The sequence below is a fragment of the Brugia malayi genome (assembly GCF_000002995.4).
Source record: "Brugia malayi strain FR3 genome assembly, contig: Bm_v4_Chr2_contig_001, whole genome shotgun sequence".
Taxonomy (NCBI): domain Eukaryota; kingdom Metazoa; phylum Nematoda; class Chromadorea; order Rhabditida; family Onchocercidae; genus Brugia; species Brugia malayi.
The window spans coordinates 6,071,113-6,083,792 of NW_025062476.1; the positions used below are offsets into that span (position 1 = coordinate 6,071,113).

At 31.6% G+C, this 12,680-nt stretch overlaps 1 non-coding gene across 1 annotated transcript; it reads left to right on the top strand.

Moving 5' to 3' along the window:
• The first annotated feature begins 6,169 nt into the window (after positions 1–6,169).
• Bma-mir-5364 lies at positions 6,170–6,309 on the top strand. Its single transcript, XR_006228211.1, has one exon. It is a non-coding gene; the product is annotated as a pre-microRNA Bma-mir-5364 (primary transcript).
• Positions 6,310–12,680: the final 6,371 nt, after the last annotated feature.

Below are 12,680 nucleotides of genomic sequence, written 5' to 3' on the forward strand. Positions count from 1 at the left end.
AATTTTATAATCATAACAACAAATAGCTCAGAAATTATGAATCATTTTACTTCATAATTTTTTGTACTGGTCTATTTGTATTAATTGAAATGTGTAATTCAAATAATTTTCATATTTTGTAATTGAATGAAATCTGTAATTTCATAGTTCATTTCTCCTTTTCAAAGATGAGAATCAATTGAAAATAAGAGATAGACTACTAGAAAAGAAAATTTCTACTGGATTACTAATTCTGTTCAAAATTAAAATAAATATCATTGACCCAATAATGATGGTAAAGATTCTTGTGTCTAATAACGCCTTATCTATAGTGCTGGTTTTTATTATTTATTTACTTAACACGTAGCCTAATATATGTGATAAAACTGTGGTAATATAGAAGAACCTATGTTACCTAGACTGAACCCTAATTTATTAAAGATAAATGGAGAGTTGATTAAGTGGGCAAAATAAGCACAGTAAGCCGCACATACAATTGTACTATATGCTAATAGATTGGGTTATAAGGTCTGTAATAAATATGCTAATTCTTTTATTTTTGGGTAAGGTTTCTCTGAAAAAATTAACTATAATGATCATCAATATAATTCTAATGATTACTGAAAAAAAGAAAATTAGCTCACCAGTTAAAATAAGATGCAAGGAGTCCTATAATTAGGAGATATGGCTGGTAATACTAGCAAGAATTTACACTGCTTCTTTTTTATTTAAATAAATCACCAACAGTTCTTTCTAACACCATACTGGAATATGCTCCTATTGCTTGAAAAAAACGGAAAATTACCAGGGCTTTAAAGCTAGTTAAAGTTTCATAATTTTTCTATATATATATTAATTCCATAATTCATATATTATCATATATTTATTATTTTAGCAAAGTAAATAAGGTATGAAAATGAGTGTCAGTGGATACAAAAAGCTCTATTTTTTCTTTTTATAAGGCCTGCTCCAAATGCTTTTGTTTTCAAGAAATACATTATCTTACCAGAGTTAATAAGGTTTTGCAAAAAAAAAAAAAAAATTACAAAATACAATACTATTATAAATCCAAGCTTATATCGGTGCCCTAGTTCTGGCTCTACTACTCCTTGTAAAAAATTTACTACATTTGTACGCTATATTTTCAACTGTAGCTTGTCTTGCACTATCCTTCAGATAGCGGTAGCGCCATTGCAGAAAAAATTGTGTCAACCAGAATTCTGTACTATCGTTAGACAAGTTCGAAGCAGCATTTTGCAATTGAGTCTTTCTAAACTAAATCATATTTGAGTATGCAGAAGCCTTTATACATTTATCTTTATACAGAAAAGTGATATCATAAATGATCGGACTAATCTAATAGAAGTGGTGATATGAATCGCGGCAGAATAAAAAATTTAACATTGATATGTTGGAATTTTCTCTGAATGCCCCATCTCCGTTTTTAATCATTTAATTACAGAAGGAGCATTGCAAGATAAACAAAATGAACTTACACAAGAACAGAAAAAGATTCGGAACAAAAAGTAAATATTAATTATCAGTTAGGATTATTACTTATTATTATCATGGACTTGTTCTAAATACAAATAAATGCTTCCATTCTGATCCTTAAATTTCAACTTATAATCATTGATTTCTAGTTATAGCAAGTGATTTAAAAATTGCCTTAATTCATAGCAGTCAAGATTTGAGAATTTCTTATAAATCTAAACTTTTCCTTTAAATGAAATAATAATAAATTTCAAAGAACTGCTAGGTTCTTTTTAATATCATGTATTAACTTTCATTTGTTTTTATATTGCAATTTTCTCAAGTTTAAATTTCAGTCAGCTACTGTAGTTATTTCAAGTTATTTCAACCACAGAAGAACTGAACAAAAAGTAATGGCTTGAGAAGCATTACTGGTCCTTTCTTGTGTCACGTCTTTTAAGGCCTATTCCACTGAACCATTATTGCATTATAGAAGCTAATTATTTCAAATTGAATTTATTTTTAGAAAATTGGGTTTTAAGCATCGCTACTTTCTTTCATAACAAATAGTGAAAGATTTTTTTATTTCTGGCTATCTCTTTGATGCCTTACCGGATGTGATTTATGAAATTGAGAAATAGAGAATTACATGGAAATCTTTTAAAATTAATTACATCTTCGAAATAATTCGTATTTATTTAATTTTTCCGAACATATTTTGGGACTGATCAATAACACGATATTTGGAAAGTACCAAAATTTGGAAGATGGTAAAGTCAGGAAAACATTATAACAATAAATTTGTCGTTTGTCACAGAGTTCCGCTATATAGCTTTTGGACTTTTGGATTTGAAAGCATGAAACACATAATACAGTGAAGAACGTTTTAGTTCGGCATTTTTAGAAAACATCTTGCAGCGTTAGTATCACTTCATAACTTGAAACGATAGCTAAAGTATGCAGTATAATAATACAAAACGCCAATAAACATATTTCAGTGAATGTTGGAGCAATTGACCATTGATCAACGTTAGATTTCCTCTTCAACGGCGAAAATGACTCAACCATTTCCACATCCATTCCATATTTTTTAGCGAACGATAAGTCTCAGCCAATTGGTAGCCTAACTACGCTTTTTATACTGCATAAAATGTCAACAAATATAACATTTATTTGGATTAAATGCCGTGAATTTATTTACTCGTTAAACGTCTCATTTTCCTTTTGTCAGTGTGCTGCAACTTTTTCAACAGTGCAAATTGTAATAAGTTCTCAAGATACTTTTATGAATTTGTTTTAATTATAATGAGATTAAGACTCTATCCTTATACTTTTGCAGTAAGTGACAATAAATAATTCATTATGTATATTTAAAGAAAGACTGTAGTGAAAATATTGGTACAACCACCTGATAAGTCTGATCTCTCAGTCTTTCTTAACATTAAATAAGCTATTCTAGTCTTCGTACAAAATTCGAAATGACAGAACATTTAATGCCGAGACAACATCACGAGTGAATGTGAATACCGCTAACATGAAAATAGTACTAGCAGATGATTGGAAATTAAAAAGTCTTATCATAGCTAAAAAGTAGATGCATGAAAAAAAAAGTTGTCGATGATCTAAAGGTTAATTTCACAATCAAGGATCTCATGGAATAGCAAGCATTAAGAAATCTGAGACTCCATCTTTTCCAACAAAATTAAATTCAGCCTCAGGACTGAATGGAAACGAGGTTCAGTAGGTAGAAGTTCAATTCCAAAACTTCTCAGGAATCAATGATGGCCTCCAGTTTGCTTCCTGCTTTCTCGAACTTTTGCTCTAGAAATGATGGGTTCTTCTCATGGCAGTGTTAAGAAGACAGGCAAGAGATATGATATGTGTCGCAAACAGTCTTTGCTCTCTTCTGACTGCACTTTCCAAGCAACTAAATTGATCATCATTACTTCCTCCTTCCCTTCTGCCTCTCTAAGAGTACACACTCGACAAAGCAGCCCATCAATCGATTGCTGCCATTGTCACACATGATTCTTAGGAAGTGCATAGAATGCAAACATCTATTTCACGTAATTTATATTATTGTTGACGTGTTGCGTGTGTGTTAGTAACAGTGGGATGCCTTGTCCCGTCCTTCCGGATTTCTCAATGCTCTTACTACAATCAATATAATACCGCCTCTTCCTTCATCTCTCGGTTTACATCTGTCTACACGCGCAAACACATGCCTGACTGCAGTCTGATGAATGCACTTTTGCAGGGGGTGGAGTGAAGAGTAATCAGAAGTTCAGAATATCGTCCATCTCTCAGGGGAAATAGGCTGCAGTGAGAGGTAGGTTGCAGGGTGCGTGTAGACATTTAATATATATGCACATCCAAAGTACAGCAAAACTTCCACTTCTCCCGGTGACGTCAGCTGCATCTCAAACTTTCTGCTCTGTCTTTCTGTTTTCTTTCCTGGCAGGAAGGGAAGAAACATCTTTCCCATTTATTCCCGAACTTCCTCCATTCGGCAGTTAGTTAGTGACTATATTTTCTCCTGTCCTTCAGCATTCGAGACTGTCGGAGAATCAATCATAAACGAACGTATACAGATTACTTCGAGGAAGGACACGGCACAGTCGGATGCTTTTAACAATGCACTTTGTTTTTCAAAGGGAAGGCAACTGCGTTTTCATGTAGGTGTCACCCTTCTCAATGTTCATTGTCCTCCAGGGAGGAAGGCATACTGGTCTATTTATCTATTTGTCCCGCTCTCTCTCTCTCTGCTTGATGATTCACTTCCCTTCTGCAAGTTCAGTGTCAATTGCTGAGTCTACGTTGATAGTCACTCGATTTCCACCTCTTATTTTATCATTCTCATCTGAACCATTCGGTATTATACTATCTGGTAACCTTCTACTCTTCTGCACCCGATTTATCAGTAACAATATTTAGAAGATAACTCATTTCTCATTTATTTGGACACAGTGTCCCATCACTGCAGCGTTGCGGCCAAATATTTCACGCTCTTTTGAGTGAAAGCGTCAGTTCTATAGATCAAAAGCAAGCTGCTACAGCAACAGAGTCTTCACCGAAATATTTCCACCGTCCTCAGCGGAACAGACAAGTTCAGTTAATTTTCCGGATGAGAAATCAGGCGAAAGAGATGGAGCAAAAATATGTTAGGGCACCATGCTCTGTTCCACAACATCTCACTGATGCACATCTTCAGTGAGATGCTTTGATGTAAAAAATGCATATTCCATTTCCGAACTGTAAAAGTTAATATAATGGCTCAAGGGATCAGACTAAATTTTCGGCAGGGTTCTTTTTCGTCCGGCAATGAAAGCTATCACGGACATCTTCCAGTTAGAATTGTGCTAATCGAACAGAAATTAAGTTTGCGAATCATTGCTTTATCCCTGCATTACTTTGACGGTTTTGTTGAAATGGCTGAAACGTTACCGTTGTTATGTGAAAGTAAGAGTTTGGAAGATTTAGAGTGAAGTAGTCGTTAGGATTTGTTAGGAATTCTGATGTTTATGACCATCAATAATATTACCTTGCTTAGACAACTGTATTCATTCCGTGAAAAGATTTAGAAAGATTTAATAATCACTGCAAGAAATCATCCAAATTTTTTTCCACTCTTTTCATTATTTGCATAATAATTTTTTAATTTCTTTGCATAATTTTTTGCATGCATAATAGTTTTAACTTTTTTTTTTTAATTTTTTGCATAATAATTTTTTAATCCTGACTTGTTTATCATAAGTTACAAGATACGTCGTACTTTTATTTCTTCTCTCTGCTAATCTTTTGAAATATGTCTGATATATGTATGTAAATACAGGTAATGTTTTCATCTGTCCACAATTCAAAGTAAGAACTAATAACGCTTGAGGCATATTTTGACGACATTTCAGCCAGTGTCGTCAGTATGCCATGTGAGAACTCCAAGTTTACTTTATTTAATATCAGATGACCTTCAAATTCATCAACAGATCAAATCCGGTCACATTCTTTTGTTTGATACCAAAAGTCATTCGCTAGAATGACTGCATTGATTAGTGCAATTCGAAAGTAATTATTAAGTGGTGGACTTTCTGAATCACAATTTGGTTAACAAATCCCATACATATATATACTGAAAGGTGTTCCAGTGAACTCATCTTCTAATATTTAGTTGGTGACACGTTTGGAATTTAAGCTGTGATTCTGCATTCATAAACTTCCTGCAATATCTCACCTAACTTTTTGCAGTCTTACGGAACTCTCGGATGACAACAATGGGTTACAGTAAGTTCTCCAGTATTTTTATACAGGATAGATCACTTAAAATCAAAAAGTCAATTCTGCAATTTCAGACCGGAAATTGGTACTAAATGATATATAAAGTTTTGGGGAATGCCTAGAAGAGTTTTTCTTGAGTTTTAAATAATCTTTTTGGAAGTTCAGGTTTGTTCTGCACCACCTTGTTGCTGATACGATTTGATCGTGTTCTTCAGCTAGAAATTTAACTTCAGTGTCCAATGTCTACTATTTATCAATAGCATATAATATTACCTTGTTTTCAGCGATGTTGTGTCACGTCCGGATTCCTACTGTCGTTCATTCTTGGTTGTTAAGAATTTTGGCCAGATGCTCAGCTTCACTTTTCGGTAATATTCGTTGCTCTTACTTCGCTTATTTCAGAGACCAGAAAAGCAAAAATTATCCTTCACCTAACTATTTTGATTTCTTCTTTCCATTCTTTTCCTTTCATCGTCAATTGTAGCACGGTTAAGCAATTCAGCTAATAAACACTACTTCTGCTTGATGCGTACAGGTGCCGAGGTATTGTTTATTGGCTGAGTGCTATACCTCCAGTATTCATCGCCTTTTTGCGAAAAGGTTGTTTTAAATTTCTTTCTACTTTTTTATAGATGTTGTGACATATTTTTCATACTTCTTCGTGGATGTTGTAACAAAGTAACTAGTGTTCTATGTCATAATTTAACAACCAGCAAGACATTTTATTGTCTCGATTTTTTCTCCACTTTTTGGACATCATTTGGGATTTATGCGTTAAAAAAAGAAATATTTTGAGATTCGTATGATTTTTCCTTTTTATTAATTCATTTAATTTGATCATACCGACGTGCAATAACAAAGGAGATTAAGAATCTCAAAGGTCAAAACAATACTGTGGATCGATTGTCCGCGTTGATCACAGGTTAATTTGCAGGTTTTTCTTTTTTAGTATTAATCAACTACGTCGTCAATGTCTTATTGGTAGCTATGAGTAAAACTCATTTTTTCAGTGATACAGTTCTGTTTTAGTGATATAACATCGCTGTTGGATCCATGATAGTATGTGGAAAATGTAGTTCCGCTTTTCATATGTTTCGAAGTCGTATATTTCCGCTGCATTGCATCGAGTCAAGAATTTACTTTCCTTTTTAAAAAGAATGTTGATCATATCTATATATCTCTTGTAATAGCGAAACTGTAGTTATAACACGTATGCCTTATTTCTATGTAATTTGCCAGCTTCAGTAATTCGAATTACCTGTGTTTATTCAGCAAGTTATAGTGTTCCCAGGAAACTAGATCGCATTTTATGATTTCTAAAATATCTTTAATTATCTTCAGATTTTTAGATCAACGTAACTTTTTTGATAGATTTAAAAGAAATGAAAGCTACTGCTTTATTTATAACATTTGCAAAAGGTTACAGATGAAATAGTAAGTTTTCATTTTTTTAAACCCATCAAAAAATAGAAATAGAACTCACAATGCAGGAAACAAAATAAGGAACGAATTAGAAGATAATTTTTGAGAAATAAAAGAGTAAAACTGATTTTTAGTCAAAAAATTGACTTCCGTATTTAAAGTGCAATACTTCAAGCACTGCACTTCAAACACGGAAATAGTAATTTTTGCTCAATACTTTCAATTTTCTAGTTGGATTCACTCTTTTTCCTCAAACATTTAAAGAGAGAAAGGGATGTACTATGCGGATACGAGAAAGACAACATGATTTTATTGGAAAATATGGATTCCGCGTTGGTTAGTACTTGCAGTTATCCTTAATGTTATGTCAACATGTATCCATATTTATTTATTTGCTCATTACTTTTCTTGGAACTTTTTTGTTGGAAGAAAAAAAAAAGTGTGCTAAGTGAAAATAAAGTTAATCATTAAAGTAGAAAAGCAACGTCCTATCATCCGAGATTATTGCCATCTCACCATTTCTGAATATTTATGGTAGTCTTGAAGTTTAATTAAATAAATATCATCATTATTTCAATTTAAAAATAATGCCGAGTAAAGATTTTTCAAAAATCGAACTCTATGAACTTATCCGTATCTAAAAGAACAACAAATATATGAACTGTAAATGTGAGTTCCAACGATTCAACTGGCGTTCATGAAATTTACTGCTTTATAAAAATTAATTTGTCGATAGAGGAAAATAATTTTAAAAAAAAGTTGGTATTTTGTTAGCCGCCAACTTCACAGCACTCAGTGAGAATGATTTTTTAATTTTAAAATTCTGATGAATGCATAGTTCAGTCCTGTTATGTTCTTTGAAAAGATAACAGAAAGAAAGCAGGAAATAAATGAGAATGAACAGGCATTAGATTTCTGTTTCATTTTTTCGTTCGTCACATTTTTCAATTTTCATATTACAAGGTTAAATCATATATGATCAGTTTTCTAATATTGTTAATTTAGAAAGAAAACGAAGATTTTAAAATTTCTAAGCCTATGGGCTCCATGATTCCCCAATGGAACAGTTGTTTGTCATTTATAGCCATTTATTAAAGTTCCAAGTTTTCATAGACACTCCGCAAAAATTTAGCAATTATTTGACTCTCAATTTCCGGATGCTCTCGGAATTGAATATTTAGGAGAGCCAAAGAGAAATTAGGAAGAATTGGATCATAATAGAGAGAGAACTGCGTATATCAGAATATAAAATTAATGAGCTACTAGCATCTTGTGAAAAATGTCACTTTTAGGACAGTCATAGCTGTTAGTGTTACTGAAGAATACATGTTTTGAATACAGCCTATTTCATAATTTTCCTGCAAAGTCATGTTTTGCTGAAATGAATAAATTTAGTTTTGCAATTAGTCGAGATGTACAACGAAGGATATCAAATAAAACTCGTATATATCGAATAAATGTTATATATTCGACATATAATAAGATATATCGAATAAAATTTGTAGATTAACAGCTATTTTTCTCGTTTAATGCTAATCACCTAGCATCCGTATCCACTCCTTCCATTTATTTATATCATTTGTTAATGACAGTGCTGTATTTTAAAATGGACTAAATAATCAACTAAGTGATAGCTAATTTAAAAGTTTAAATACGTCTTCAAGTAAATAACAAATGAAAATCTTGGAGGTACAAACTAGACTAACGAGAGCAATAACACAAAGCAATGCTAGATGAAAGAGCTAGATGAAAAGACTCGTTCTTATGGTCACTTATGCAGCCGGTATTCAGATCGATCTTATCTGAACTATAAGTTTGCTGAAACGGGAAATGACCCAGTAAATAATGAATGACATTGCAGTTACCCTTTACAGAATTTCTATTAATTTTTTTTCTTGTTATTTTTGCTCGAGAAAATGCAAATTTATGTCATCAAAAGTGACTACTGGCTGCAAACATGGAAGAACAGTTGTTTTTAAACAGTTAATTCAAAGGAAAATACGATATAATACAAATAAAATGTACTTTAAATAAGAGTCAACCTCAGAAGCTTTTGAAAGTTTCTTGATAATCTTCTGTCTCTATCGAATAGCAAAGTTCGTATGCACCACTTCAAATCTTCCTACACAACCAATTTGAGTGTTATATCAACATATTACAGAAAATGATTTTAATTTTGTTTTACTTACCGATTTCTGCCAGGATGTTTTTTGCTCGGATTTCTTCATATCATTATTAGGAAAAATAGAATTTTACAATATTATTTATGAAATGATTATCTACTTCAAAATAAACTTATTTAAATAGTTATTTGTTTTCTGTCCAGAGACTTCTACAAAAACTTTTGTCCTTTCTATACAACTTTTAACAAAGGCTTGTTGACAGATTTTTAGAATCTTAGGTCTATTTTGAACTAAGCAAGGTGGTGATATATTTTCGTTGGTTTTTCGCTGAATACTGAGAACAAAAAGCAAATCATACAGACGATTACCGAATGTTCTGCACATGAACTTTAAATATATTCTAATGTTTCTAACACAATATAGAAGGATATCTTTAACTGGGATAAGGAAGAAGGAAGGAAGAAATATCTGGTAGTTGTGAAATATGATAATAATCAGAAACATCTCAATGATTGCATTTTGTTTTCTTATTTTGTATTGAAATTTGAAATGTGATATGTTTCTCATACATATTATTGAAAATAATTTCTATAAATATACGAAGGAGTGCCAAGATCCTTTGTAAATAGTTTAATAAAAGAGAATAATTGGTCCTAGGAAAACAATTACTCAAAAAAACTGTCATTAATTTTGATCACAATTTCTTAAAGCTCATGAGGCTATATCAAATTGAAATTCTTAAGTTCAAAAATCAGCAATTATTATTTAACGATAATAAGCTATTATTTTAGTATTAATTCGCTCAAAAATAACTTAATCCTCTAATGCACACTAAAGATCAAAGAGATAACATTTCAAGTAAACAACATTTTTTTCGTTATTTGAGTTTTTTTGTCGATTGTTTGATGTGATTTTTATGAGACACTCCATTTTAAATGAAATTGGATAAATCTGTCATCAAAGTCTTCGGTGAAAATTAGTGCATAGTTTGTTGCAAGCTATTATGCTAGAATGAATAATACTTGCTATTAACTGTTTATTAGCTATAAATTTCGATTGTAATTCAACTTTTGAATCGCAACAAACATATAATTTGATTATGTAAGAATACACAACCAATGATTTCCTTATAATAAATTGCAATTTTCTGGATTTCTCTTGTGCATATGTTAGTAGTAGGAAACTAGTAGTAATAATTCTGATAAAATATGCATACCTAAAAAAGTGTCATTTGAACGAATTGGAATGAATAGCACTTTTAAAAAGTACAACAGATATTTTTTAAAGCTCATTACCGTTTCTAAATTGGATATTGAACCACTAGCTTTATCTACTAAATAATTTTCATTCAAAGAGAGAAATTATTGGGGCATAAAATATTGCCATATGTACTAACCTATTATTTTTCATTCTTTCTTTTAAAATATCTTTTCCAGCATTAAATCTAAAAGTTGCACCACATACATAAGTTATTTCTCTCTTTCTTTGCACCAGTTTTGGGTTAGGCCAACGAGAAAGGTATGGGTAGGATAAAAAGTAAAAAGAAAAAAGCGCGTATTTTATTTGATAGGAAGCATTTGTTTTCCATCAAACATGCAAAAAGGAGACATTTTCTGAAAAAAATTTTCTACGACATATATATTCTCATGTCCTTGACATTAATTTTCAAACCTATAAACACCTTTTTGTTTCATGGAACAACCCGAAAATTGTCCGAATAAACGTAAAGTTACGTAGTGCAATCAGAAGAGAAGAGAGATAAATATCAGCGCTTGCATCTATTTTTTCTGCTCCTACTTTGAAAATATGGACAGCTTTCAACATGAAAGAAAAATTCTTGTCCTGAGATATACAAGCTTATGATGTTCCTTTCCACTCACCAGACTTCTTAGTTTATGTTGCTAATTTAAACTGGAGTGATTTCTTATTTCAAAAGGGATGATCATAATATGGCACTTTACATCAACCTGATATGCTTTTAGATAGTTGATTTTAAATGTCCTTCTTTGATGCAATTCTCAAAAATTAAAGTACATTTATCAAGATTTTACCACTTCTAGATGAAAACATCATGAATTTTTGGGCGATACTGTAATAAGAAAGCAGATTTTTGTGAATTGTAATTATTATATGTTATATTGAACGGAATTACTGATTTGATTTTTTGTTTCAGATCTTGAAATGAGAAAAGAATGATGAATTAAATGGATTTGTTGGGAAGGGTCAACACTTTAACAGATAGACTTTCATTAGTATAGATAGATTAAGACAAGAAAGAAAGGAGAAAGAAATTGTTTGAAAACAAATAATTTCTGGATAATGCCATGATTTCCCGTGGGTATTTGCTTAGATCATCATAAGGAAGGACCCAATCATCTCAAAACAGGCATTTGAATATTTGAAATGAGTATGTACCTTCGATTCTATCTAATATTCCGTCTTTTCAGGATGATAACATTCAAATTAGCAAGCATTCTCGTATGATCCTTTGTCCATTTCATTGCTCTTTCATAAATATTTTAAGAAGAATTAATGTCTTAGTGAAATTCCACCAAGTAATTGCATTCTTATTTTTCTCACCATCGGCTGTGTTCTTTTGAATGCATTATCTTTGAAATTGAGTTTTATCTCAAATCGCATTTTCCTTATGGTTCAACAAAAATCCAATCAAAAAATTCAATTATTGGCAACTCGTTTGCACTTGCTTTATAAGTAAGGAGATTTTACGAAAGATAATTTATTGTGGATCATAGCCGCTTGATAATATTTAATTTGAGTTGTAATTATGTGAGATTATGGCGTCTTTAGCGCGAAATAAATCCATTGGATGAGTGATAGAATCATCAATGGAATAGCCAATTAACAAAAATAATAAAACATCAGAAGTGGTAGTATGATTTTTAATGGTAATGGCAATAGTAGAAACAAGGATGTTTGATCGTAGTGACAATTGTTGTCTTTTGTTTCACTGTTACATCTCTAAAAATCACACAAATAACTGTTTGAATGCGGAAATTTCGAAGATATCCTTGTTAATGGTTATGGTAATGATGACAGTTATAATAATAGTAATCCTTTGTAATTATCATCATTTACCATAACTATCGTCATAAAATATGCATGCCGAAACAAATATTCTCCTTGAAAAATTCTAAGCAAGTGGAAATAAAATATTGAACGAATTTAATTTCATGAAATGGACCATTCTAAGTGCTTACATTATTCAAAGTATGAAGTTCTAGAAACCACGAAGTTTACTAATAAATCTGAGGAAGAAGTTTATCAAAGTTATGGCATTCTTCAATGTATGATGCAGACGTTTCGTACTCAGTCACTTAATTAACAAAAACAGCTATGACCCTTTACTATTGCAAATAAATTTGACAATCATTCCCAAAGGAGTAGCATAAA